Below are 27,804 nucleotides of genomic sequence, written 5' to 3'. Positions count from 1 at the left end.
TATCTATTGCAGCTCAACACTCCCAAAGCCTTGGGGCAATACTTCACATGGTGTAACAGACTACTGCTGGGTCAATATGCAAAGCCCCTGAAGCTTACAATTTTGTTTCCATCTGTGCCTTTACTGTGCTTCCCTAGTATACTAACACATTGGATTTGTTTCATTTCTGGCTGAAGTTTTCAGCATGTGTGGTGCGAGAGTGGGTCACACAGCGGGAGGAGTGTTAACAATCCACGTGAACCAGGCGAGGCAGGGTGCAGTTATACTACAGGAGGTGAATTACCCATTGCAACGCCAAACCATTTTCCTCTAAAATGTCTGCTTTATAGTTCAGGATCTAATGTGTTAACATATCCTGAGTACCTGCAATGCCCAGTCAATTACAGAAATATCAGGCCACCGAAGAGATCCTAAAGAATTTTCATGGGAGTGGGAAGAGATAGGGTGGGACTCTTTTCCTACACAACAAACTTTCACCCTGATCTTCTATTCTAGAACCACTGACCTATTTCATAAGTCCAATATTCATGTGTACCTTTAGCATGACCTGACAACTACTTGGTTCTACATTTTCCAGCCATTTTGGTCACTATTAATATGGCAAGGCTTTAAAGTTGACTGGACTTTTAATCAGGTGTGATCTGAGAGCATTTCAGGAGATGGTAACAAGTGAACCAACACAAAAACAGGCCTTTGGGGACACAATTGTCTGTGCTGAGCATTAAGTAATCAATTTCTCACTTATACTAATCCCATTTTACCAGCACTTGGAGATGTAAGTGTTCATCCAGATAATGTTGTAAGGATATCGGCCTACACCACATTCTCAGGTTGCAACCAACCACTGGATGAAATGTAAATCCCCAGGCCATTCTAAAACTCTTACCGTAAATCAGGTTTTTAACCTTTTTAATACCATGGACCTCTGTGTCAGTCCGGTGAAGCCTATGGTCACCTACTCAGAATAATGTATTTAAATATATAAAATGAAGTGCATAGGATTACAAAAGAAACCAATTATATTAAAATACCATTAGCACAAATGTTTCTTTAATATTTTGATTTAATAATACGTGCTTCTTTGTTAACACATTAAATAACAAGATAATGTATTTAAAATATAGACAAGTTAAAATAAAATTTTATTTTTTAAAGACATATATCAGTGTGAAGGCCATTGTTGCTGAGCTTGAATAAGAACATTAAACTGTGGATGGTCTTTGACCAAGCAATACAAGTGCTATGCTGGATATTCAATCAATCTTGATTTTTTTGTTTTACTGGTAACAAGTGCTGAAGCTCAATATTTTTGTATGGTTTTTAAATAATTTATTTGGTAAATCTACAAAGAAAAAGTAATCTGTATGTTAATTAAGTGAAGTGTGAGATACTCAAGGAATTTATTTATTGTTTGTTTATTTATTGAGATACTGCGTGGCCATTCCAGCCCTTCGAGCTGCACCACCCAGCAATCCCCAATATAAACCTAGCCTGATCATGGGGCAATTTCCAAAGACCAATTAGCCTACAAACCGGTGTGTCTTTGAAACTGGAGCACCCTGAGGAGACCCCTGTGGTCATAGTTTCATAGTCATACTTTATTGATTCCGGGGGAGATTGGTTTTCATTACAGTCACGGGGAAAATGTACAAACGCCTTATAGACAGCAACTGGAATTGAACCTGGGTTGTTGGTACTGCAAAGCGTTGTGATAACCACTACACTCCCGTGCCCTTGCTGAGAATATTCAACTGGTGTGCTAACTCAGACTCACTGAGGGATTCCTCCTTGGTTTCTAGTGCTTGATACGTGAGGATATCAGATTTGTTTGTATTCCATTCCCTTTGCCTCTGCAGAACAGTGTGTTAAGACGTGCGTACAACAAATGGATCACACCAAATGCCTGTGTTTAGCTGTGGTGACCACAAGTGAATTGTGGTTATGAATTGCACTCATTTCCTGCATTTTACATTCTACTCATAAGGTGCCTTGGTTAGTTTGGACAGAAATTAGTGCTGAGCCAACAGAAAAACTCTGTATGGGAAAGAGCTTCTGGTATTAATCCAGTAGGCTTTAGCATTATATTAAAAAGTCATTATATAGAGGAGTAATATTTTACCAGTAAACTGCAGAGACAAGGACGATAATGTTTTCATTAGGAGTAGCCTCCCACCATGTTACAGCTGGTTGATTATATTTTCAGTAAATCTGGGGGTGTTACCTCCTGAATTATTTATTTAAATACTTAAACATATGGGGCGCGATTTGAAGCTCCCATTGGAACATGAATGAGGTACCTCGCCGGAAAGATTCACATTATGAATAAACACAGAAAGTAATATTTTTTAAGAAGAAGCTCCTTTCAGCCACCCAAAAACAAATGGAGCAGAAGTCATAAATGTACATCTTGGCTGTAAATGGCTGTTATGATGTTCATGAGATTCAATTTGGCAATTACAGAAAAATGACCATTTTGCCGTAACATTCACTCTGAGCATCTGGTCAAAGTGGATTTATGTTTCAACTCAGCTTTCCAGCTTTCTTAATTGTAAATTAAACTTGAAGTGTGTGAGTGCTTTCTTCCCAGATAGTAAAGTTTCACTGATGCTGACATTATTGATTTGTTCAATGCCAACATCCCCTCAGTACTTATCACCAAGCTTCAAAGCCTGAGCCTCTGTACCTCCCTCCGTAACTGGACTCTTACTTCCCTTATTGGACACCATAGTCAGCATAGATTGGTGATAATATCTCTTCCTCGCTGATTATCAGGTAAAGCCACACTAAAAGGTGCATGCTTAGACTACTGCTCTACTCTCTCTAAGCTCATGACTATGTCCAGGCACAGCTCAAATGCCATCAATAAATTCACTGACAATACCACCTTTGTCTATTGTTTGTAAAATTTCAGATGGCAATGAGGTGGCATATATGAGTGAGATAGTTTGGTTGTTTGGTGTCACAAGCTCACACTCAATGTCATCAAGAGCAAGGGACTGATTGTGGGCTTCAGGAAGGGGAGGTTGGGCGAATACACAGTGGTCTACATTGAAGGTTTAGGAGGGAAAGAGTGAGCAGCTTTAAGTTGCTGCATGTCAAAATTTCAGAGGGTGTACTGTGAACCCAATATATTAAAGCAATCACAAAGGCAACATATCAGCAGCTCTACTTCATCAGGAGTTTTTGTTTGTCACCAAAGACTCCTGCAAATTTCTATAGATGTACAGTGAAGTGCATCCTAACTGGTTGCATCACAGTCTGGTATGAAACCTCCGATGGACAGCATTGTAGACTCTAGCAGCTCCATCATGGGCAAAGCCCTCCCCACAACCGAGGACATCTTTAGGAGATGGTGCCTCAGGAAGGCAGCACCCATCACAGAACACCCTTATCACCCTCAACATGCTGTCTTCTCAGTACTAGCATCAAGGAAGGGATAAACCGACCAAAGACTCCACATTCAATTATTTCAGAACAGCTTCTTCCCCTCCATCATCAGATTCCTGAATGGTTTCTGAACCTGTGAGTACTACCTTGATATTCCTTTGTTTCTTGCACAACTTGTTTAGTTTTGAGATGTATGAATTTTTGTCTCCATACTGCTGCTGCAACATAATGAATTTCACATGACATGGTCAGAGATGAATCAGATTCTGATTTGCTTTTGATCAATATCTCAGACTGGGTGAGGAACGTTGACCAAGTTCATTCACCTGTGCTTGAATTGAGTCATCTCACAATTACAGTGATGCTTGTCTCGTTTTCCCACCAAATTATTCCCCGATGCTGGGACGCTCAGCTAAGCTGTTCAGGTTAGGGACTCATGAAGGGTTCAAGTCCAGGTAGGTGTGAGTGGGATACACACAGCAGGCTATTCAACACACCTCAGTGTGTGTAGTGTTTACCGTCCATAGCAGTATATTGCCACCTAAGTCAGTTCCCATCACATTGACCCAGTCTTCACTCATTTTGCTTCCAGTACCTCCCTTCACTCACAAATCCAACTTAATCTATACTGATGTTTTTATTTCAATTACTATCCCAAAAGGCAAGTCTAACATGCTCAGCTTCACATCACACTGTGATGCAAACAGTCAGAATGCTCTCTGCTGTACACCTTCTACAAAATTTGCAACAGTCTTTGGTGACCTACCTAATCTCCTGGAACACCTAATGATGTAGAGTTCTTGATATGCTGCCTTTGTGCCAGCATTGAAGTTACCATTTCCTGGAAATTTCCTGCCCTTGAGAAGGTGGTGCTGAGTTGCACTCGAGAGCTGCTGCTGTGCATTTGTGGTGGGGTAAGTGAATGAGGTGTCAATCAAGCACACTACTATGTCCTGGATTGTGTCAAGCTATTTGAAATGTTTTTGAAGCTCCAGTCATCCAGGCCAGTGGGGAGTATTCCTTGTGGAAGGTGACTGGCTTTGGGGAGTTAGGAGGAAAGTCAATTGCCGCAAAATTCTGAGCTTTTGATCTGCTCTTGAAGCCACATGATGTGCATGGCTACTACAGATCAGTATCTGGTCAATGATAACCCTTCAGGATATTGATAGTGGATGTTCCATCATTGAAAGGCAGGAGCCATTTGAAAAGAACAAGTCTCGTCAGGAGTGAGTCATAATTTGAAGTAGCAAATGAGAGAGAGAGAGAGAGTGGGGAAGGGAGGGAGAGAGATATTGTTGTAAGGCAGGGGCCATTTGAAAAGCACAACTGTCATCGGGAGTGAGTTTTATTTGAGCCTATAAAAAGAAGGGAGGTGTAAGCAGAGCAGCCATTGTTGGACTGGACCAGTATTAGAGAGTGAGGCTTTGACTCAGTGGGCTTTGGTGAGAACAGACTTGGGCAAGTAAGTTTCCTGTAGGTTTGTTTTCTATTTCTTTGTCTATCAGTACATAAAGTAGCCAGTGCGTTGAGAGTGGATCCAGAGTTAGTGGTAGGTGTTTTCTGTGAGATGTGGAACCTCCAGGAGACCTCCAGTCCCTGATAACTACATCTGCATTAAGTGCATTGAACTGCAGCTCCTTTGAGATGGTGTTAAGGAAATGAAACTGTGGCTTGATGACCCTTGGCTCATACGGGAGAATGAGGAGTTGAAAGTTAGGACTCACAGGGAGGTAGTCACCCCAAAGTTGCAGGAGGCAGGGTTTCAGGTTTCTGGATTACTGGAATTTGTTCTAGGGAAGGTATGGCCTGTATAAGAGGACAGGCTACACCTGAACCCAAGGGAGTCCATTATCCTTGCAGGCAAGTTTGATAGAGCTGTTAGGGAGGGTTTAAACTAATTTGGCAGAGGACTAGGAACAGGAGTGATAGGACTGAGAATGGGGCAGTTGGTATATAAGTAGATGCAGTGTGGAGTGAGAATGAGAGGATGGACAGGCAGACAATAGTGAAAAATTGCTGACAGTGGGATGAGCTGAAGTGTAATATGGGGGAAAATCATAAAGGGTGATGAATAGAGGACCGAAAGTTGTTATATTTGAATGCACATAATATATGGCATAAAGTAAATGATCTTGAGCACAAATAGAGATTGGGAGCTATGACAATCCGTGCATCACTGAGTCGTGGCTGAAAGAAGATCATAGTTGGGAGCTTAACATCCACATTGTAAGACAAGAATAGGCAGGTAGGCAGAGGGGACAGAGTGGCTCCATTGGTAAAATTGAGATCAAATCCTTAGAAATAGGTGACATAGGATCAGAAGGTGTAGAATATTTGTGGATAGAATTAAGAAACTTCAGGGTTAAAAAGACCCTGATGGGAGTTATTTACAGGTCTCCGAACAGTAGCCTGGATGTGGGATACAAATTAAAACTGGAAATGGAAAAGGCATGTAATCAGGGCAATGTTATGATAGTGATGGGGGATTTCAATATGCAGGTAAAATTTCAATATGCTGGGAAAATCAGATTGGTGCTGAATCCCAAGACAAGGAATTTGTAGAACACCTGCAAAATGGCTTTTTAGAGCAACTTGTAGAGAAAGACAATTCTGGATTGGGTGTTGTGCAGCGAATCAGATTTGATTAGGGAGCTTGAGGTAAAGGAACCCTTGGGAGACAGTGATCATAATATGATAGAATTCACCCTGCAGTTTAAGAGGGAGAAGATAGTCAGGCATATCAGTATTCCAGTGAAGTAAGGAGGAGGCATGAAAGAGGAACTGGCCAAAAGCGATTGGAAGGGTAGCATCCTGAGATCACGGCCTAAAGGTCCTGTCCTTTAACTTGGCACCTAACTTCCTGAACTCATTTTGCAGGATCTCGTCACCCCTCCTACCCATGTCATTTGTACCAATGTGGACCACCATATCTGGCTGCTCACCTTCTCATTTAAGAATGCTGTGGACTTGATCCGAGATGTCTTTGCCCATGGTACTAGGGAGGCAACATACCATTTGAAAATTTTATTCTCATTCACAGAACCTCCTGTCTGCTACCCTATAACCAACAAATCTCCTATCACTACAGCTTGCCTCTTCTCCCTCCTTCCCTTCTGAGTCAGAAACCTGATCTTTGTGGCTCTCCTCTGCTAGGTCACCCCTCCCCACAGTATGTGAAGCGGCGTGCCTGTTATTGAGGAGTCGCCACAGGAGTACTCTACACTGGCTGTTTATCCCCTTTCCCCTCCTGATGGTCACTCAGTTACCTGTGTTCTCCTACACTTCGGGTGCAACTACCTCCTTGTATGTCCTGTCAATCAACCCCTCCCAAATGTTCTAGAGTTCATCCAGTTCCAGCTCCTATCATGATGAAGATTGTACAATCACAAGGAAACCTCTCTACTTCTGACCTTACGATTGAAGGAAAGCCATTGATGAAACAGCTGAAAACATTAGGCATCAGTTTTAGTGACCGTTTGACAATAATGCTTCCAGCTAGGGTAATGCGTTTCAGGAAAATTAGCTGGATAGAGGTGGCAGTACTGATTATCTCAGATACTAAAAGCAGCCCATTGAGAATTGAGGAAAAGGGTGAAAGGAATTTAAAGCAATCATCATTTCTGCAGAAAAAAGTACCGGAGAGACTACTGAGATCAGAGATCAGCAAGTTCGCCTCACATGATAACCATGTGCTAATTCATTTGGCTGCAATGAGTGTGGATGCTTTGGTTATAAACTTCTAGAACTTTGCAGTGTCTAGAAAATTCCCAAAGTATTGGAAAACCACAAAGATACACTGCTATGCATGCAAGGAGGCTCAATGCAATTGCCTAACACCTGTCATTGGAGAAAATGGGGGAATCCTGTTTAAGAAAGATGTCAAAGGATTTTTTTTTAAATGCACAATAAATTCAAGGAGATTCAAGGAGAAATTCGAGGAGAACAAGCTTTATGACATGGAACTCATGTTTAGTGAACTTATTAGAGTAATTTGAGGATGTATCAAGCAGTTTAGGAAAAGAGGACCCAGTGCATTAGAATTCCAGTGGGTAATCACTCTGATGCCTCATAAAAGGTAAGGTTCATTGTTTTGCTGGAATGTGTTATCACTGATAGACAGCTAGCTGATGAACAGGAGATAAGTGGTTGATTTTCATATTGGCAGAGTTTACTGAGTAGCATGTCGGTGCCTGGACCCTATTTATAATCTATGTTGTGATTGGGAGAAGGGAACAGAGTGTTTTGTAACCAGATTTATAAATGATGCAAAGATAAGTTGCAAAGCAAATTGTTTGTAAGATACTTGAATCTACAAATGGAGATAAATAGTTTGAGTAATTGGCTATTACTGAAAGATGAAATATAATATTGGGAGCTTATCCACTTTGGCTGTAAGGATAGAAAAATAAGAATATTTTCAAATGAGGAATATAGAGGGATATGGGTGACCTTGTTCATGATAAATAAATTGGCTTAGATGTACAGCCAGTAATGGAATGTTTGTTTTTAAAAGGAGCAAAGTCTTCAAGTCAAGTCACTTTTTATTGTCATTTCGACCATAACTGCTGGTACAGTACACAGTAAAAACGAGACAACATTTTTCAGGACCATGGTGCTACATGAAACAATGCAAAAACTACACTGAACTACATAAAACAACACAAAAACTACACTAGGCTACAGACCTACCCAGGACTGCATAAAGTGCACAAAACAGTGCAGGCATTACAATAAATAATAAACAAGACAATAGGCACAGTAGAGAGCAGTAGGTTGGTGTCAGTCCAGGCTCTGGATATTGAGGAATCTGATGACTTGGGGGAAGAAACTATTACATAGTCTGGTCATGAGAGCCCGAATGCTTTGGTGCCTCTTGCCAGATGGCAGGAGGGAGAAGAGTTTGTACGAGGGGTGCGTGTGGTCCTTCATAATGCTGTTTCCTTTGCGGATGCAGTATGTGGTGTAAATGTTTGTAATGGCAGGAAGAGAGACCCCGATGATCTTCTCAGCTGACCTCACTATCTGCTGCAGGGTCTTGCGATCCGAGATGGTGCAATTTCCGAACCAGGCAGTGATGCAGCTGCTCAGGATGCTCTCAATACAACCTCTGTAGAATGTGGTGAGGATGGGGGGTGGGAGATGGACTTTTCTCAGCCTTCGCAGAAAGTAGAGACGCTGCTGGGCTTTCTTTGCTATGGAGCTGGTGTTGAGGGACCAGGTGAGATTCTCTGCCAGGTGAACACCAAGAAATTTGGTGCTCTTGACAATCTCTACAGAGGAGTCGTCGATGTTCAGTGGAGAATGGTCGCTCTGTGCCTTCCTGAAGTCAACAACCATCTCTTTTGTTTTGTTCACATTCAGAGACAGGTTGTTAGCTCTGCACCAGTCCGTTAGCCGCTGCACTTCCTCTCTGTATGCTGACTCATCGTTCTTGCTGATGAGACCCACCACAGTCGTGTCATCGGTGAACTTGATGATGTGGTTCGAGCTGTGCGTTGCAGCACAGTCGTGGAGTCCACACCTGGCATATGTGTGTAGTTTTGGTTTCTTAAGGGATTAAATTGAAGACAGATCAGAGAAGGTTCACTAGATTAATCCCTGGGTTTAAGGAGTTGTACGATGATGGAAGGTTGAACAGGTGAGGGCTATCGTCGTTAAAATCTGATCTTATTGAAACATAGGGTTTTGATGCAGCTTAACATGTTAGATGTTGAGAAGATTTTTCCCTGCCCTTCCCCCCCTCCCACTCTCACAGTTGGGTACTGAGAGTAAGTGGATGTACTTTCGGAACAAGAGGTTGACATTTAAAACGATATGAGAAGGAATTTCTTCTCTGAGGCTTGTGAATCTTTGGAATTCTCTACCCAGAGAACTGTGGAGGCGGGTCGTTAAAATGTGTCCAAAGCTGAGATATACAGATTTTTGGTTTATCATGGAGGCAATGCTTTTGAGAAACAGCTCAGATCAGTAATGATAGTGAGTGGTGCATCAGGTTCTGTCTGGCCTATTCCTGCTCTCAATTCTTGTGTTTTTCAGTGCAGTAGAGGTGAATAAATTTGCTTTGTGTCTGCCATGAATTACATGTGTTTCTTCACAAGGTAAGAGCATGAACTGTATTGCAGTGTGCTAACTGAACAAGAACTTGAGTCTAACTGGATAGAGAGAGAGATGGTTATTCCCTTGTCATTTTCATTTATAGAAATTTATAATTTTTCCCATATTTATAGCATAACATTTCAATTTCTGCACTGCAGGCCTCTGCATCAGGTTCTTATATTCTACTCTATCATCCTGTTATTTTAAATCATTATTTGTAGATTTATGCCACATGTTTAAAATTAAAATATTTCATTTCAGTACTGTTTCTGATTTGAATTACTCTTAACTGAGATTGCTCTGCTACAGCCGGAGTCAGGAAACTAGCATTAAGTTGTGATGTAGAGCAGACAGTCTCTCCACCGCCCCCCCCCACCCCTAACCAAGGCACCCAGCCCTTTAACCCACTCCCCCCCCCCCCACAAATAACCACCAGCGGATTGTTGAACTAGAATGAGTATAAAGCTTATTGTACATTTTTAATCTATCTGCATGTTTACTTGAATTCCTGATCTGAGTGATATGATAAAGTGGAGACATCACTGTGAGAAAGGATTATTACTGCTTGTACTATGATCACTTTTATTTCAAATTCCTGAAAATTGTCTTTAACGAAGTTCAGGCTACTTGAGAGACAGTGTAGACGTTAAGGAGAACAATCTGGAGAAATTGCTGTGGAAAACCTTAAAGGCAAGTTTAACTCCCAGGGCGGAACAGCTGTTGGGTAGACTGATTGCAGCGAGGAGTACAAAGGCACTACTGGAGGGAATAGAAGGAGTTAGGCAGACAGGACAGCTTCAAACAAAGCATGTTTACAGTGCTGTTAGAGAAAAACAGCAAGGAGGCAAAGGGGTTAGGGAAGAAGAGACACTACAGTAAGGAAAGAAAGAACAAAAATGACATCTGGCTTCCTCGTATGTGCGATGATCTGTTGAGCCTACAAATTCCAAAGGATGAGGAAGAAAGTGGTTCCAGTTCTCACAACTGATGTGCCCTGACATGTGGAAAGTTAATCCATGTTTCCATTGTGCCAGGACTGGGACCACACACACGTGTCACAGAATCAGGTCCAAAGAGTAAGATTTTAATGAGTGATAGAAGTTGTGTCTGCATAGCTACTGTTAATGTTAAAATCAATCAAGGGTATAATTTAGATTCTGAATTTAGTTATATGGTGGTTCTTAGTGGAGCAGAGGAAGTCTGCTTAGTTTGCATGGTTTTACATTACAGCTAGTGAAACGATGTTTTTGGGTGTGGCTGGAACATATTCGTACAAAGGTTTTAATGACTAGAAAATTCTTACCTTTTTGTTGCTGGTATTTAGTGTTGTCAGTGTAACGCTGAAGATAGGGGAACAATTTGAAGAGCAAGAAAATGTGGATTGGTGGCATTTTGAGACTGGAAGGATGAAGGATCATGGCCTAGGAGTAAAGGAATTTCAATGTTCTCTGATCAAGAATGAGACTTTGTGAATTTCCAGTAGCAACTGCTTTCATAAACAAGAATTATAGTGAAAGCTCCAGTGGAATACTTGAAATTTAAGTTCTTGCACGGGATATTATCATGTTCGTTTTGAGTAATAAGGAGATTCAGGTGAGCTGGTAGAAAGGGTGAGCAGAACTGAGGGAGCTCAGTCAGTTCAGGCAAAAGGGAAAGGCCCTGCTTTGGGTTGAAACCCTGCATCAGGATCAGATGCTGCTTGATCTGCTGGGTTCCTCCAGCAGTTTGCTTTTGCTCTAGATTTCAGCATCTGCAGTCTCTCTTGTGTATTCATTTATGTGTGTTGTTTGGGAATTGTCTGTCAAGATATAGGTATATTTCTACCTAAAATGAAAATGCTCAGTATCCACTAAACGTGTTATTTCTGAATTGTTAAGCCAGTGTGAAAGTTGAGTTTATTGTCATATACACAAGTAGATGTATGCACAAGTGTGATGAAAAACTTACTCACAACAGCATCACAGGCGTATAGCATCAGAAACACAACATTCACAAGAAAAAAAACATAAATGAAAACACCAGAAACTATGCAATATTATACAAGAAAGAGAAGAATTAGAACAAAAAAAAAAGTTTATTGTAGTGCCAAGCAACCATTGTGTTGCTGTACTGGTGTAGTGATTAGTGTTGTGCTGGTTAGGTCAAAAACCTATTAGTTGATGGGAAGTGACTTTTCTTGAACCTGATGATCTGGGACTTGAGCTTGCAGTATCCCTCAGCCCGATGGTGGCTGCAAGAAGGTGTCATAGTCTGGGGTGGGGGGGGTATCTTTGCTGACAGATATTACCTTCTTCAGACACTGCCCTATGTAAATTTTACTGATTATGGGGAGGGATATTGCAGTGATGTGTTAGGCTGGATGCTGCCACTTCTTGCATTCCTAGGCATTTGAATTACCATAGCAGACTATGACAGCCAGTTTCTCTTTCCACAGATGCTACCTGACCTATGGAGTATTTCCAGTATTTTCTAATTTTATTTCAGAATTCCAGCACCTGTGTTTTGTTTTTACTGTTTTTCCCCATCTGATTTTAAAACAGTTGAAATAATTTTAGGGGAAACATAATAGGCTGGATCTTACTAACACAAGCCTGGCAAGTGGAATTGTATTTAACAGACAATATGTGGAAGGCTGAACTTGTTGGTTCTGGACACTGGTGTTGTGGCCTGACGGGAAAATAGGACCCTGTCCCAAAGCTGTGCTGGGGGAGACTCGCTCCCTCCTATCCTATTGCCCCGAAAACTGTCAGCGTTGACAGCTGGCATATCCTCACCCAAATCTTTGCTAGTCGTAAAAGCTACAGCAATTATTTTGAATAGTTTTGAAATTCGTCCAAAATACTAATAATTGAAATCATGAAACTATCTAAAATATTATTTTCTGGCACGCATTTTCAGTCTATGATCCCTAGTGAATTCAACTGGATCTCGGGTCCTGGAACAGGATCTGTTCTCCAGCGTATTTATTAGTGAATCTCAGGAAGGTTGCTGTTCACCACTGGTCTCCACGTGTGGTGCAGTGATGGAGTACTTCGACTTGTATGGAGCCATCTGCTGTTCATTTTATATGGAACTTCTGTAGGTAATGAAGCATACATTGCGAAACTGCTGCCAATCAAAATGTTGAATAATGTCCAACCTGAACAGAACCATAGCCCAATAAACCGGAAATAAGGATGTGATCAACATACCACAGATAATGCTTTGATATTAACTCTTTCAATGGTGATGGCGAGGAAGGGGTTTAAATATTAAAAATTACTAATTTTCTGCAGTCAGCTTTTACCTTCATTATGCCTACCCCACACCAGTGCTTTGTATAGCAAGTTGATCCAATATATTTCATCCTGGAGTGTGAGGATCCTTCATCACATTATTCAAAGTTAAATACCCACGTACAACTGGGAGTTAGATTTAAATACAGCTGGTGTCGACTGCACTTTCCAAAATACAGAAAGCCCAGTGGCCAAAATGGACTGCTAGGCTCCAGAAGTCAAGAGCTGCTTAAAGTTGGAATGTTTCCTCAGCCCGCTGCAGCCTCTGGGCAATTAGGCCTTGTTTTAAACCCTACTGAGACTGGTCACTTTCCCTCCACATCATGTTTCCCTAACCCCAACCCACCCCCCTGTTCCCCCCACATCTTCAAAACATTACTCTATATTCAGCAGGGGAGGGGCGGTGTCAATCCCAACATTAACAGTAGTCGAGGCCACTGTATCCTGCCGTTGGTTCGTCTGGCTGACAACCTCTCGATTAGGTTAGTTGCAGTGTGGCACAGAGGATTTCAGACTGCCCCTTCTCAGCCTTGCTATGAATATTGGGCCAAATATCCCATTACCTGTGACTTTACCTTTTTGTGGGAATGCAGTGTAAAATATCCTACCAATCTTAGCCTTTTTATATAAAAACCATACTTTTATAAGCAATAGAATAAAAGTCATCAGCAAATGTTTATGGCAGAAACGTTATCGTTGACAGCAGTTGATCATTTGACACTCAAACTATGTCTGTGCATGAACCATACATGTGTTGCAGCTCTGGGTAGTGGGATTAAAATTGGAGGACAGAATTGGAAGGTTGCAGGGTAAGACAGTAGATCAAGATTAGGGAGGGTGAGGCTGAGGAGGAATCTGAAAAGAAGATGAGAATGTTTTAAATTGACATTTGGTTTAAGCTGTCGTCAATATGAGTCAGCAAGTTCTGTGGTTATGGGTGAACAAGGCTTGGCAGGGTGCAGAGAAGAGAGCTTTAGTAAAGAACTGTGTATGGGAGCTGGGACGACAGTGCGTCAGAGTTTATTGAATGTAATTGTACAAAGTCATGCATGATTCTTCTAGCATCACATGATCTGAGTGAAGAGCAGAAACAGACAGTGTTACACAGGGTTAAAGGACACGCTTTGTGATTGTACAATTTTGTGGTTTAAATAAAGTTCTGAAGAATCCTGCCCCACTGAACTCATGTCCACATACCTCGGCTCCATTCAAACCCCCCCCCCCCCTTGGTTCAGTCCCTTCCCACTTACATCCAAGGCACTCTTGATCTCCTCAACAGCTTTCAATTCCCTGGCCCTGACCATGGATGTCTAGTTCCTACATACACCTCGATTCCCCATTAAGAAGGCCTTAAATCTCTCTGCTTCTTTCTCAACATAGGACCCAACTAGTTCCCCTCTACCACCACCACCACCTCCATCTGGCAGAACTGGTCCTCACCCTCAAAAGTTTCTTCATCGGCTCTTCCCACTTTCCCCAGATCCATTGGGTAGCAATGGGCACCCATAGGGGCCCCTGCTATGCCTGTTTTCTCGTTAGCTACCTAGAACAGTCCATGTTCCAAACCTTCCCTGTTAATGCTCCCCATCTCCTTCAGCACTACGCTGACAACTGCACTGGTGCTGTTTTATGCACCCATGCTGAGTTTTGTGTTGTTCATCAACATGTCTCCAACTCCACCCAGCCCTTAACTTCACTTGGTCCATTTCTGACACCTCTCTCCCCTTCCTTGATCTCTCCGTCTCCATCTATGCAGACAAACTGTCAACTGACATGTTTTTAAACCTATTTGTTACCACAGCTATCAGTAGGGCCTGCTTTGTTTAGTACCTCCACTCCATCTGCCAAAAGTGGAAATTCCTGGTACAATTTTAATTCCTGTCCCTATTCCCATTCCAATATGTTGGTCTATGGCCTCCTTTTTTGCCATGATGAGGCCACTCTCAGGGTGGAGCAACACCTCATATTCCATCTAGGTAGCCTCCAACCTGATGCTATGAACATCAATTTCTCCTTCTGATAATTTTTTCCCTCTCCTCTCTTCTATTCCCCACTGTGGCCTTTTACCTCTTCTCCTTACTTGTCCATCACCTCCCCCGGTGCCCCCCTCTTCCTCTCTTTCTCCTATGGTCCACTCTTTTCTCCTATGAGATTCCTTCTTTTCCAGCCCTTTACCTTTCTCTACCACCTGACTTCATCTATCACCTTCTAGCTAGTTCTCCTTCCCTCCTTCCTACTTTTTTTATTTTGAGGTCTTCCCCCTTCCTTCCCAGTCCTGAAGGTCTCGGCCCAAAACGTCTACTGTTTATTATTTCCATTGATGTGGCCTGACCTGCTGAGTTCCTCCAGCATAATGTGTATGCTGCTCTGGATTTCCAGCCTCTGCAGAATCTCTTGTTTCTGAAGAATCTGCTTGTTGTCAATCACTTATGAGAGAGAAGTTCTAATGGTGATTCTGGGGTTTTGTGGGTTGATATCTGACTTGACTGGATATTTTTTGTTCTTACTTGCCACTTCCTGCCTCTACTGAAATTCATCTTAAGGAAGATGCAAGAAACTGCAGATGCTGAAATTTGGAGTAAAACTTTGAAGTCCGTTCCCCCCCCCCCCCCAGTTTCCAGCATCTGTAGTCTCCGTTGTACTGCTCCACCAGCAAAGACTCTTCAAGGAATGCCCACTTTGAAGTTTTCCTTCTCTCTGATAGGAGCTCAATGAGACCCTGTCTTACTGTGCCCCCTCAATGGACCATGTTCTCATCCAGACTCACTACTAAAACCATACGTCCTTTCACTGCCAGCTTCCTCCAGCAGTTTGTTTTCTGCCTTGAGGGAATTGGTTAAGGAAATTCCTAGCCAATTGAAAGAGAAAGCAATTAAGGAAAATCAATTGAATAGAAAAATTTCACACAACATCGATTTCTGAAATGAGGTTGAATTAATTTTTTGGAATTGGTTCTTTTTCCATCCCTTGGTTGAGGATGACTTGTTTCCACTCTGCTGTTGAGGATTTGAAGTTGCCTGTAGCTAATTATTGTGGACCAGCCTTTGTAAAGCAGCTGCCAATGTACTTGACAGAGCGAGGCACAGATCCAATGTCTAGGAGGTACAAGAATAAATTGGGAGATCAGGCAATGTCAGATGATTCTCCTGAGGTTTTCCAGGAGAACTCCAAGGTTCTGAGCTAAGCTGTAGGAAACAGAACGGCTGGGGTGTGGTCCAGGAGGTGAGTGTGGAGTGATCAGTGAGGGGGGAGAAATCTTGAAGAGAGCCGGTGGCAGCAGTGATTGGACAGGCTCCCTCTGGGAGATGTACAGACTAATACTGGGATAAGATGGGGTTACATGAGGGGAGTATTGAGCAGGTAAGAAATATTCATGCAGGTGCTGCCTGGCCAGGAAAGCTTGATTTGGCATCTCTTTTCGGTAGATCGTTGAGTCTTGCTGAGTGAGGCAGATTCATTCTCAGAGAACTTAGTTATGTAGACAGTATGTACTTCAGAGTTAAAAAATAAGAAGTGTGATTGTTTTTTCAAGGTACTCATGAGATAGGAGATCTTCAGATTGACTAGATATATGTTTGAGCCCATGATTCCTCACACAATGATTTTCTGACCTTGAATAACTCTTTGGAAGAGGCCTGCTCTTCTTTCCTGTCAATTTATCCACTGATGTACTGTACAAAACAAAAAACCTTCACAGCAATAAAACCCAAAAATTCCAAATCAGAAAGATTACCTGCTGTGCCTGCATAGTTTTCTTTCAAAAAATTAGAGATAAATAGATTAAAGAATTTTGTTGTGTTATTGAACTTTGACCAGATCCTTGACAAACGTAACCATGGCCACAAGTTCATTTCAAATCAGCGTGGATATGTTTTAGTAATCTGATCACTGTCACAAAAGGCAATTTATTGTCTTGCCTTTTCTTAAAGCATAAACCTTTTATTTTGGTATTGTACCTTCTACAATGAGCATTTAAAATGTTTTCCTCTAAAGACCTCTGCCTGCTGTCAGCCTGTGAGTAGGCTCAAGAAAAAAATAGATGACATTGGCTGTTTCATGGAAACACACGTCTGTTGTAGAGTGTAGTCCATGATCTGGCGGTGTTCTTGTCTCTATGATGTTGAAATGAAGGTAAAAGTGATAATGTGGGACCAACTCACATGCCTGTCTCATTGAAGTTAGGTCCTTTTTGAATAGAGCTGAGTGGAGAAAAAACACAAAAAGCTTTTGCAAGCACTAACATTGTTTTTACTAAAACATCAGCTACAACCAACCTGTGGCAGTGTGGTTTGTGCTGCAGTCCTTTGGCCTATTGTAGAACTGATATCTTAAAGCCAAAACTAACCCAGCTGCTGTTATTTATAACCCTCTCTTCTCTTTGTATTTACTTCATTTAACCCTTTTTATCAAATGATTAAAACCCTTTTTATGAAGGTTACTCACTAAAATAAAACATTGTCCTCTTTTGTGGATAGGATATCACCAGGTAAGAATGCACTTTGGGGGTGGGGACTGGGTGGAGGGCCACCTAGTGTGGCACGAATATTTTCCAATGAGACAGTTACTGCCTCTATCCTATTCCATCCCACAAAGTTTTGTTGTTTGTTTCTGAAAACAATCATCTTTGGACTATCAGCAATTCATTCAGGCAACACACCCAAAATGCTGGAGGAACTCAGCAGGCCAGGCAGCATCTATGTACAGTCGATATTTCAGCCCAAAATGAACTTTTTTCCATAGATGCTGCCTGGCCTGCTAAGTTTCTCCAGCAATTTGTGTGTGTTGCTTGGATTTCCTGCAAATCTGTAGATTCTCTCTTGTTCGCCAATTCATTCAGAAGTGTTTTAAACCTTGCCATTAGTTTATGAATTATGATCATTTGCTCCACCTCTCAGCTTGATGGCTCAGCTAATGTAAATGACTGTCAGCTGCTAAGGTCACACATTGAATCTTTAACTGTGGCTCCCACAGAGTGATAGGGACAGAACAGGGCAGTGTAATTTTGTGATTATGAAGAAGACCAACTTAGTCCCCGTGTTGACTAGTTTCTGTGCTGTTTCAGTGTGAGGAAGTTGTCTGTTCCTGCTGGGCAGGAAATTCACGTTGTTGAAGTAAGAAAATGCAGCCGCTGCTAAAAATCTGAAACAAAAATAGAAAATGCTAGAAACACCAGTCAGGTCAGGCAAAATCTGTGGGGAAATAATTGATATTTAAAGGTAACAATTACTATCCAATTTCCTAATGAGCAGGAGTTCTGCCAGAATTGGGTGCAAACACTTAAAAAAAAACAGTCCTGATGAAATATCTCAGCCTGAAATGTCTACTGTTTCATCTTCTCCATAGATGCTGCCTGGCTTGCTGAGTTCTTTCAGTATTTTGTGTGTGTGGCTCAGTATTTCCAGCATCTGCAGAATCTCTTGTGTTACTGAAAGTGTGACATAATGCTTTTAACGTGCAACTTATACTTAATAATTAAGTGAAGATGGGGAAATTTGGAGGCATGATTCCATGATTCTGTTCATTGATGATATTTTCAGGCTCTTAGTTCATTATCCTTCACAGGACACTAAAGCCTCAACAATGTGCTCGTTGATTTTACCATTTTACCTGATGTTTGAGTCAGAAACATCATTGTAAAACAGACATATCGTGGGATTTTTCTCAAGCTGGAAGTACTGGAAGCACTCAGGAGGTCTTGCAGTATCAGCAAGGAGAGAAACAGAGCTGATATTTCAGGTTAAAGATTTTCCATCAGAAATAGAGGAGCTCTGATGAAGGGGCCCCCTCTGTATCAGCAAAGAATGACTGCTATTTCATTATCCTGTCCTCAGATGCCATCACCCCAGATCAGTCATAAATACTCGAGTGTTCCTCTTTCAAACTATTGTAACCAGTGACATTAGTTTGTATTATGGGGCTCTGCAGTGCAACTTTCCAGACGTAAGTTTTGGTGCAGGGGAACTGCAAAGAATGTTAAGTGATTGGCCCTGACATTTAAAATAAAAACAGATTAATTTCTTGAGGTATAAGATACAACATAAAACATAAAAGCATGGTACAGGCTCTTTGGCCCACGGTGTTAGGCCGACCTTTTAACCCACTCCAAGATCAGTCTAACCCTATCCTCCCATGTAGCCCTCCTCTTTTCTTTCTTCCATGTTCCTATATAAGAGTCTCTTAAATGTCCCTAAAGAATCTGCCCCCATTACCAACCTTGGAACCATGTTCTACCCACCTATCGTTCTTCGTGTTTCTTTTAAAAAAAAAAAACCTGCAGCTCTGACATCTGCTCTATACTGTCCTCAAAACACCTTAAAGTTATGCCCCCTTGTAGTAGCCATTTCTGCCCTGGCAAAAAGTCTGTCTGTCCACTCGATTAATGTCTTTTATCATCTTGTACACCTCTATCAAGTCATCTCTCAACCTCCTCCTCCCCTCCAAAGAGAAGCTTTAGCTTGCACAACCTATCCTCATAAGAAGTGCTTCCTAATCCAGGCAACATGCTGGTAAATCTCTGCACCTTCTCTGAAGCTTCCACATCCCTCCAATAATGAGGAGACCAGAAGTGAACACAGTACTGTATTCTAAAGGTGTACAGTATACAGTACAAAGTATACTGTGTATACTTTACACAGTATACAAACTTGCAAACAAACCTCAAGGTTGTATAGTTTATACATTCTTTGATAATAAAATGTGCTTTGACTTTGACCTGTTTCCAGCTTTTTATAATTTAATTTCATACTTCCATTACCCATTGATTCCAAGACGAAAGAAACAGCTGATGTCACTTTTTCTATCGCCATCTGCAAATAGGAGACCAATGCAGTATGTCAGGACAACTTATGAACCAGTATTTGGTTCCTAGTACCAAATGGGGAGAAGTGGATGCTGAGAGTACTGAAGGCTAAGTTGCAATGTGCTATGATTTCTTCAGATATGGAGGTGAATGCCTCCTCGTGATGATTTGCAGTGCTTGATTGAGGAGGAATAGTTGGAGGGAAGGAGCCAGCTGAAACCAATAACCCTTCAGCCACATCAGACATTTTCCTAGACAGCACTATGGAGGCCTCTGCTGCCTAGTCAGACTTCCTGTATCCTAGAAGACAAGACTTTCAGTTGACCTCTTTATAAATTCCCAGGTACCCCTTTGGCAATCACTCAGGATTTAGGATGACTTACCTCCACTCTGGTTTTAATGGTTCTGACGTGATCAATGTGGGAACTGCAGACTAGAACCATAGATGGGTGAGAGAAGGCTGATGGGGTGGATAGGCAGCTGGGTGGCTTATGAGGTAGTACTTTTCTTGCACTCACACAATGCTGTCGTGTGCTCTTGAAGCTTTGATTCAAGAATTTTAATGCCAATGTTAAGGCATTATCCTACTTTGAGTGATTATATGCCTGACAACTCCCTACATGCGATGATAGAATTTCTTAAAGGCAATTGTGAGCACATCCGCTGTCTTCCTGTCATTCTTCTCCCCAACAGGTTTTTGGAAGTGAGTGCCAGTTGTAGAAGTCTTGTGCTGGGCATGTGAGTAAATTGGCCAGCCCAAATGAGAGCAATTAAATCCTCAGTTCTGGGGATGTTGGCCTTGAGGATGGTGTTGATGTTTCTTTGGTTATCCTTCCAGTAAATTTGAAGCATCTTGTAGAGGTGTTATTTTCCTAGAGTCCTGAGGTGCCTGCTACAGGTAGGTATCGGAAGCAAGGCAGTGAGCAGGGATCAATGCTACACACCAGAACAAGAGTTTTGTGATAGGTCTGAGGTCTTGATCTTCAAATGTCCTTTTCCTTGTGTTTCGTAAAGCCATGGGAATGGTGTTATGTAACATGTTTAAATATGTAAATCATCAGAGTTTGGATTCTTTGATTCCATCACAATGAAGTGGAATACGATAATTTCACATTCATTATAACTAAGGTGAAGCAATTTCAGGTAGTGTACCTTTATTTATTGATCTTTGGGGCTTTCCCTGGAGATGTAGTGAGCTGTGATATTTTATATTTGTCAACTTAGATTTTAAATAACAGCATGTGTTACATTCAGGAGATTTGTCTTAATGTCAAAATAATTCTGTGGCAACATCAGATAAAGAACAATAATGACCCTTACAAACTAATTATTCACCTGTAATATTGTGGAAAACAGAGGTCCACTCGGTGTCAAAAGTGGCTGATTGAACGCAGTCAATTAATTTTGTCAGTGCATCACACTAGACTGTAAATTAACCCTAAACAAAAGTCAATAGGAATGGAAATGAGGGAAATTTGCAGACCAGCCTTGTGAAATGTAGCTCTCTTTGTTTAGAGTTGCCAGTTAAGATAAATATGAAGTCAGAAGCAATTATTTTTCATTCTGTTTATTTCAGAATAGTTAACATTTCAGGAAAAAATGGTTCTGTGGTTATTTCATGTACAAATAATTATTTTGATAATGAAAGCAACTCATTGGTGTTTAAAGGAGTGCTTGAACCTTGCAAAATGTTTTATCTAATCTTCTCATACTCGCACAAGGAATGTAAATAGGGGTGAAATACAATCATTGTGACTAACATATACAGAGGATTTAATGGAAGTTGAAATGGGCTTGGAGTGAGCTATTCAGAAACTAGCTTACATCATGGAAAATTGTCAAATTCAAGAAACCTGTGTGACTGCCATAAGTACACCATTAGGTTAAAGGGAGGAGCAGGAATGGTGTGCTCCAAAGAGGAAGAGTGTAAGGATGACTCCTTTATTTGTGTGTGGCTTCACAAGAGGAATTTCTTCATTGAATACATTAGAACATAGACATCTACAGCACATTACAGGCCCTTTGGCCCACAATGTTGTGCCAACCATGTAACCTACTCTAGACACTGCCCAGAATTTCCCTACCACATAGCCCTCTATTTCTAAGCTCCATGTATCTAAGAGTCTCTTAAAACACCCCATTGTATCTGCCTCCACCATTCCATGCACCCACCACTCGCTGTGCGTAAAACTTACCCCTGACATCCCCACTGTACCTACTTCCAAGCACCTTAAAACTACGCCCCCGCGTGTTAGCCATTTCAGCTCTGGGAAAAAGCCTCTGACTATCCACACGATCAATGCCTCTCATCATCTTGTACACCTCTGTCAGGTCACCTCTCATCCCCTGTCGCTCCAAGGAGAACAGGCTGAGTTCACTCAAGCTATTCTCATAAGGCATGCTCATGTGTAGGACTCAGTTTCAAGGAGGTGCTATTTTAATTGTAAGAATGTTAATCGTCAATTAATTTTAAAGCTGCCCCTCCAACCAATCAAGCTCGTAAGGATCAAGCTGGATTCTGTAATAGTAACCTGAGTTAAACTGTTACCATTCACTGTCGACTCTGAAAGCAGCTTTGGGATTTTGGGGCATACAAAGTTATGATCAACTTTTCATCAACATTTCCACTTGCTGCTTGTACTTTACCCTCTGCAATCAAGCAAAATTAGTTAAACCAATATAACTTAGGGCTATTTACAAACAGGTCCTGTTACAGTGCACCTGAAAAAGCTTCTGTCAAAATCTGAGAGGACTAAGTATGTCTGTAATGATGTATAATCACAAAGTATTGTTAACATAATACCATACTCTTAAAATAATATGGCCATGTATGTGTATCATCTTTCACACACATATTTCATAAGGTAAAAAGGATTTTAAATATTTAAAAATATTTATGATATTTAAGCCTCCACCTTAATTGTGTGTGTATGTTTCAATGTTTATGTAACTGTTTCTGTTTACACAATACTTAAGAAAGTTAATTGAAAATTGCCATTATTGATTTCTGAAATTTTGTCGGTGGGAATATTTTTGAGGTTGACTGCTCTGCCATTAGGATGACATCATGGCTGCTGGGTACCATGAGGCCCATTGAATTGGATCTCAAGACAAACCAGAAGCAGAGGAGTATAAATTCACACTGTAGGGATCACTAGGTCTTGGTGATGTTTTCTTCAAGGTGGGCAAGGAATGCAATTGATTTGAAGTTAACTATAAATCCCAGGCCTTTATACGAGGGGTGATTGATAAGTTCATGGCCTAAGGTAGGAGTCAAGTTTAGAAAACTGAGCACATTTATTTTTCAACATAGTCGCCACCTACATTTACACATTTAGTCCAGCGGTTGTGGAGCATACAGATCCCTTCTTTGTAGATGTGGTCCACAGCAGGGGTGGTTGATAAGTTTGTGGCCTAAGGCAGAAGGAGATGAGTTATACAGCTCTCGTTACATGCACGTGCAGTTCAACTCTTAGAGAGAAAATGCAGGAAGTTTGAAGTTTCTCCTCATCTCCTTCTACCTTAGGCCACGAACTTATCAGTCACCCCTCGTATATTGGTGTGCTGCATTAAGAAATGATGGATGATCTGAGATTTGAAGGAGTTTTCATGTTCTTGTAAAGCAAATATAGTGAAGGAAACTGAATTTAGTACTTTTCCAGACCTCTCTTAGGGTTTGCCTGTAGAACTGAAAATCAAAGTCTGAGTTTCCAATAGCATCACCGTCAGTTGCTGTTAACTGTTAAGCAGGGTGATGGACAGCATAACATTTCCTTACAACATAGACATCAGCCCATCAATTCCATGCCAGATCTCACAGCAACCCCATCAATCCCTTTTCTCCACTTATTATGCTGTACTCTTTTCATTCTCAGTATGCCCATTAACATCCACTACTCCCATATTCCCTCCTCCTCTGACTCATTCTTCTACCTACCTTCATCAAATGTAATATAGATTCGCCAATTAATTTTGCAAACTAGCATATCTTCAGGGTAGGAGCAAAAACGAGAATTCCCAGGGGAAACTCTGTGCAACAGGGAGAAAGTTAAAACTGTACAGTCAACACTAGAGATCGTGGTCAAACCCCAGTTTCTGGATCTGTGATCCAACAGTACAATCTGCTATGTCACTGTACCATACTGCTTCAATGCTTCTTCCCACTGTCACTCTGCTCAATTGGTGTTTGGCCTGTTGTCTTGTCCCAATAAGGTTTGAAGACAGCACCTCACTGGTTGCCAAAGCAAATTGTTGCTCTGCACACTCAATGTTGAAATTGGCACTTATGATCCTTAGCATATTTCCAGGATTCTTGCTCATCTCATCCCCTCTAAAATAAGGAGCCCAAAACTGCGCACAATACTCCAAGTGTGGTCCCACAAGTGCCTCATAGAGCCTCAACATCACATCTCTGCTCTTATATTCTATACCTTTACAAATGAATGCCAACATTACATTTGCCTTCTTCACAACCGACTCAACCTGGAGGTTAGCCTTTAGAGTATCTTGCACAAGGACACCCAAGTCCCTTTGCATCTCTGCATTTTGAATTCTCTCCCCATCTAAATAATAGTCTGCCCATTTATTTCCTCCACCAAAGTGCATGACCATACACTTTCCAACATTGTATTTCATTTGCCACTTCTTTGCCTGTTCCCCTAAACCAGTGGTCCCCAACCACTGGGCTGCGGTCCAGTACTGGCCCGCAAAGCATGTGCTACCAGTCCACAAGGAAACGATACGATTTGGCGATATGAAATGATATGAGTCAGCAGCACCTTTCCTCATTCCCTGTCACGCACTGTTGAACTTGAACACTTCCCCCCCCCCCCCCAATCGGCCGGTCCGCAAGAATATTTGTCAATATTAAACCAGTCCGCAGTGCAAAAAAGGTTGGGGACCCCTGCCCTAAACTATCTAAATCTCTCTACAGGCTCTCTGTTTCTTCAACACCACCCACTCCTCCACCTATCTTTGTGTCATCAGCAAATTTAGCCACAAATCCATTAATACTGTAGTCCAAATCATTGACATACATTGTAAAAAGCAGCAATCCCAACAATGATCCTTGTGGAACTCCACTGGTAACCGGCAGCCAGCCAGAATAGGATCCCTTTATTCCCACTCTCTGTTTTCTGCCGACCAGCCAGTGCTCCAGCCATGTTAATAATTTCCCTGTAATTCTTACACAGCCTCATGTGCAGCACCTTGTCAAAGAACTTCTGAAAATCCAAGTACACCACATCTGCTGCATCTCCTTTGTCTACCCTGCTTGTAATTTCCTCAAAGAATTGCAATAGGTTTATCAGGCAGGATTTTCCTTTCAGGAAACCATTCTGGCTTTGTCCTATCTTGTCATGTGCCTCCAGGTACTCCATAATCTCATCCCTAACAATTGATTCCAACAACTTCCCAACCACTGAAGCCAGGCTAACAGGTCTATAGTTTCCTTTTTGCTGCCTCGAACCTTTCTTAAATAGCAGAGTAACATTTGCAATTTTCCAGTTAAACGGTACTATGCCAGAATCTATCAATTCTTGAAAGATCATTGTTAATGCCTCTGCAATCTCTCCAGATACTTCCTTCAGAACCTAAGGGTGCATTCCATCAGGTCCAGGAGATTTATCCACCCTCAGACCATTAAGCTTCCTGAACACCTTCTCAGTCATAATTTTCACTGCACAAACTTCACTTCCCTGACACACTTGAAAGTCCAGTATACCGCAGACGTCTTCCACTGTGAAGACTGATGCAAAATATGCATTCAGTTCCTCTGCCATCTCTTCATCTTTCATTACAGTATCTCCAACGTCATTTTGTATTGGTCCTATATCTACCCTCGACTCTCTTTTACCCTTTGTATACTTAAAAAAGCTTTTAGTATCTTCTTTGATGGTAGTTGCCAGCTTCCTCTCATAATTCATCTTTTCCTTCCTAATGACCTTCTTAGTTTCCTTCTGCAAGTTTTTAACAGCTCCCCAATCCTCTATCTTCCCACTAGCTCTGGCTTCCTTGTATGCCCTCTCTTTTGCTTTTACTTTGGCTGTGATTTCACTTGTCAGCCACAGTAGTGTCCTACCTCCTTTTGAAATTTTCTTCTTATTTGGAATATATCTGTCTTACACTTCCCTCATTTTTTGCAGAAACTCCAGCCATTGCTGCTTTGCTGTCCTTCCTGCAAGGGTCACTTTCCAGTCAACTTTGGCCAGTTCCCCTCTCATGCCATTGTAGTTTCCTTTATTCCACTGAAATACTGACACATTGGATTTTATTTTTTCCCTCTCAAATTTCAATGTGAACTCAATCATATTGTGATCACTGTTCCCTAAGGATTCCTTAACCTTAAGCTTTCTTATCACCTCCGGATCATTGCACAGCACCCAATCCCCTAGTGGGCTCAACAACAGGCTGTTCTAAAAAGCCATCCCTTAGACATTATACAAATTCTCTCTCTTGAGGTCCAGTACTGACCTAGTTTTCCCAATCAACTTTCATGTTAAAATCCCCAGTGATTATCATGATATTGCCTTTCTGACATGCCTTTTCTATCTCCTGCTGTAATTTGTAATCCACATCCCAGCTGCTGTTTGGAGGCCTGTATGCAACTGCCATTAGGGTCCTTTTACCCTTTACATTTCTTAACTTAACCAATAGAGACTCTATACCTTCCAATCCTATGTCATCTTTTTCTAATGATTTATATTATTTCTTATACACAGAGCCACACCACCCCTTCTGCCTACTAACCTACCTTTCCGATATACCATCTATCCTTGGATGTTCAGTTCCCAATGGCAGCCATCCTTTAGCCAAGTTTCAGTGGCTGAATTTCAATGTCATCCATTTTATTTGCTTGTGCTACGTGCATTCAAATATAACACTTTCAGTCCAGTTGCTTTCTGTTTTAACTGCACCACGCCTCTATTGCCCTGTAACTCATGTCACTGGCTTTGATTAAGCCTCATCTCCTGCCTGTTCTTTCTATAATCTCTCTTGCACGCTATCTTTGATTTATTTCTGTTTTCCCCTTCCTCAGCCCTGTCATTCCGGTTCCCATCCCCCTGCCAAATTAGTTTAAACCCTCCCGAACAGCTCTATTAAATGTGCCCACTAGGATATTGGACCCCTTTGGATCCAGGTGTAACCTGTCCTTTTTGTACAGGTCATACCTCCCCTAGAAGAGGCCCCAGTGATCCAGGAATCTGAAGCCCTGCCCCCACACCAGTCTCTCAGCCACATATTAACACTCCTGATTATGCTATTCTTGCACTTGCTAGCACGTGGCACAGGCAGCAATCCTGAGATTACTACCCTACAGATCCTGCTTTTAAGCTTCCTACCTGACTCCCTGAATTCTCTCTTCAGGACCTCCTCCCTTTTTCTACCTATGTCATTGGTACCAAAGTGTACCAAGACTTCTAGCTGGTCACCCTCTCCCTTCAGAATACTCTGCACCCGATCCGAGACATCCCGTACCCTGGCACTTGGGAGGCAACACACCATGTGGATGTGGGAATAAACGGGACCTTTTCAAAATGGCAGGCAGTGACTAGTGGGGTACCGCAAGGCTCAGTGCTGGGACCCCAGTTGTTTACAATATATATAAATGACTTAGACGAGGAAATTAATTGCAGCATCTCCAAGTTTGCAGATGACACGAAGCTGGGTGGCAGTGTTAGCTGTGAGGAGGATGCTAAGAGGATGCAGGGTGACTTGGATAGGTTAGGTTATCTGAATGATGGGTGATTAGGAAAAGGGGAGGTGCAACGAGACCTGGGTGTCATTGTACACCAGTCATTGAAGGTGGGCATGCAGGTACAGCAGGCGGTGAAAAAGGCGAATGGTATGCTGGCATTTATAGCAAGAGGATTCGAGTACAGGAGCAGAGAGGTACTACTGCAATTGTACAAGGCCTTGGTGAGACCACACCTGGAGTATTGTGTGCAGTTTTGGTTCCCTAATCTGAGGAAAGACATTCTTGCCATAGGGGGAGTACAAAGAAGGTTCACCAGATTGATTCCTGGGATGGCAGGACTTTCATATGATGAAAGACTGGATCGACTAGGCTTATACTCTCTGGAATTTAGAAGATTGAGGAGGGATCTTATTGAAACGTATAAAATTCTAAAGGGATTGGACAGGCAAGATGTAGGAAGATTGTTCCCGATGTTGGGGAAGTCCAGAATGAGGGGTCACAGTTTGAGGATAAAGGGGAAGCCTTTTAGGACCGAGATGCGGAGAAACCTC

General features: G+C 41.8%; 1 protein-coding gene across 2 annotated transcripts in view; it reads left to right on the top strand.

The window, feature by feature from the left end:
- The window catches only part of arhgap24 (Rho GTPase activating protein 24), a 471,388-nt gene that overhangs the window by 68,117 nt on the left and 375,467 nt on the right, over positions 1-27,804 (top strand). The gene's annotated exons all lie outside the window — the stretch shown is intronic.

Source organism: Mobula birostris, chromosome 3 (assembly GCF_030028105.1).
Source record: "Mobula birostris isolate sMobBir1 chromosome 3, sMobBir1.hap1, whole genome shotgun sequence".
In the NCBI taxonomy this organism is placed as follows: domain Eukaryota; kingdom Metazoa; phylum Chordata; class Chondrichthyes; order Myliobatiformes; family Myliobatidae; genus Mobula; species Mobula birostris.
This window is presented reverse-complemented; position numbering and strand designations above follow the sequence as displayed.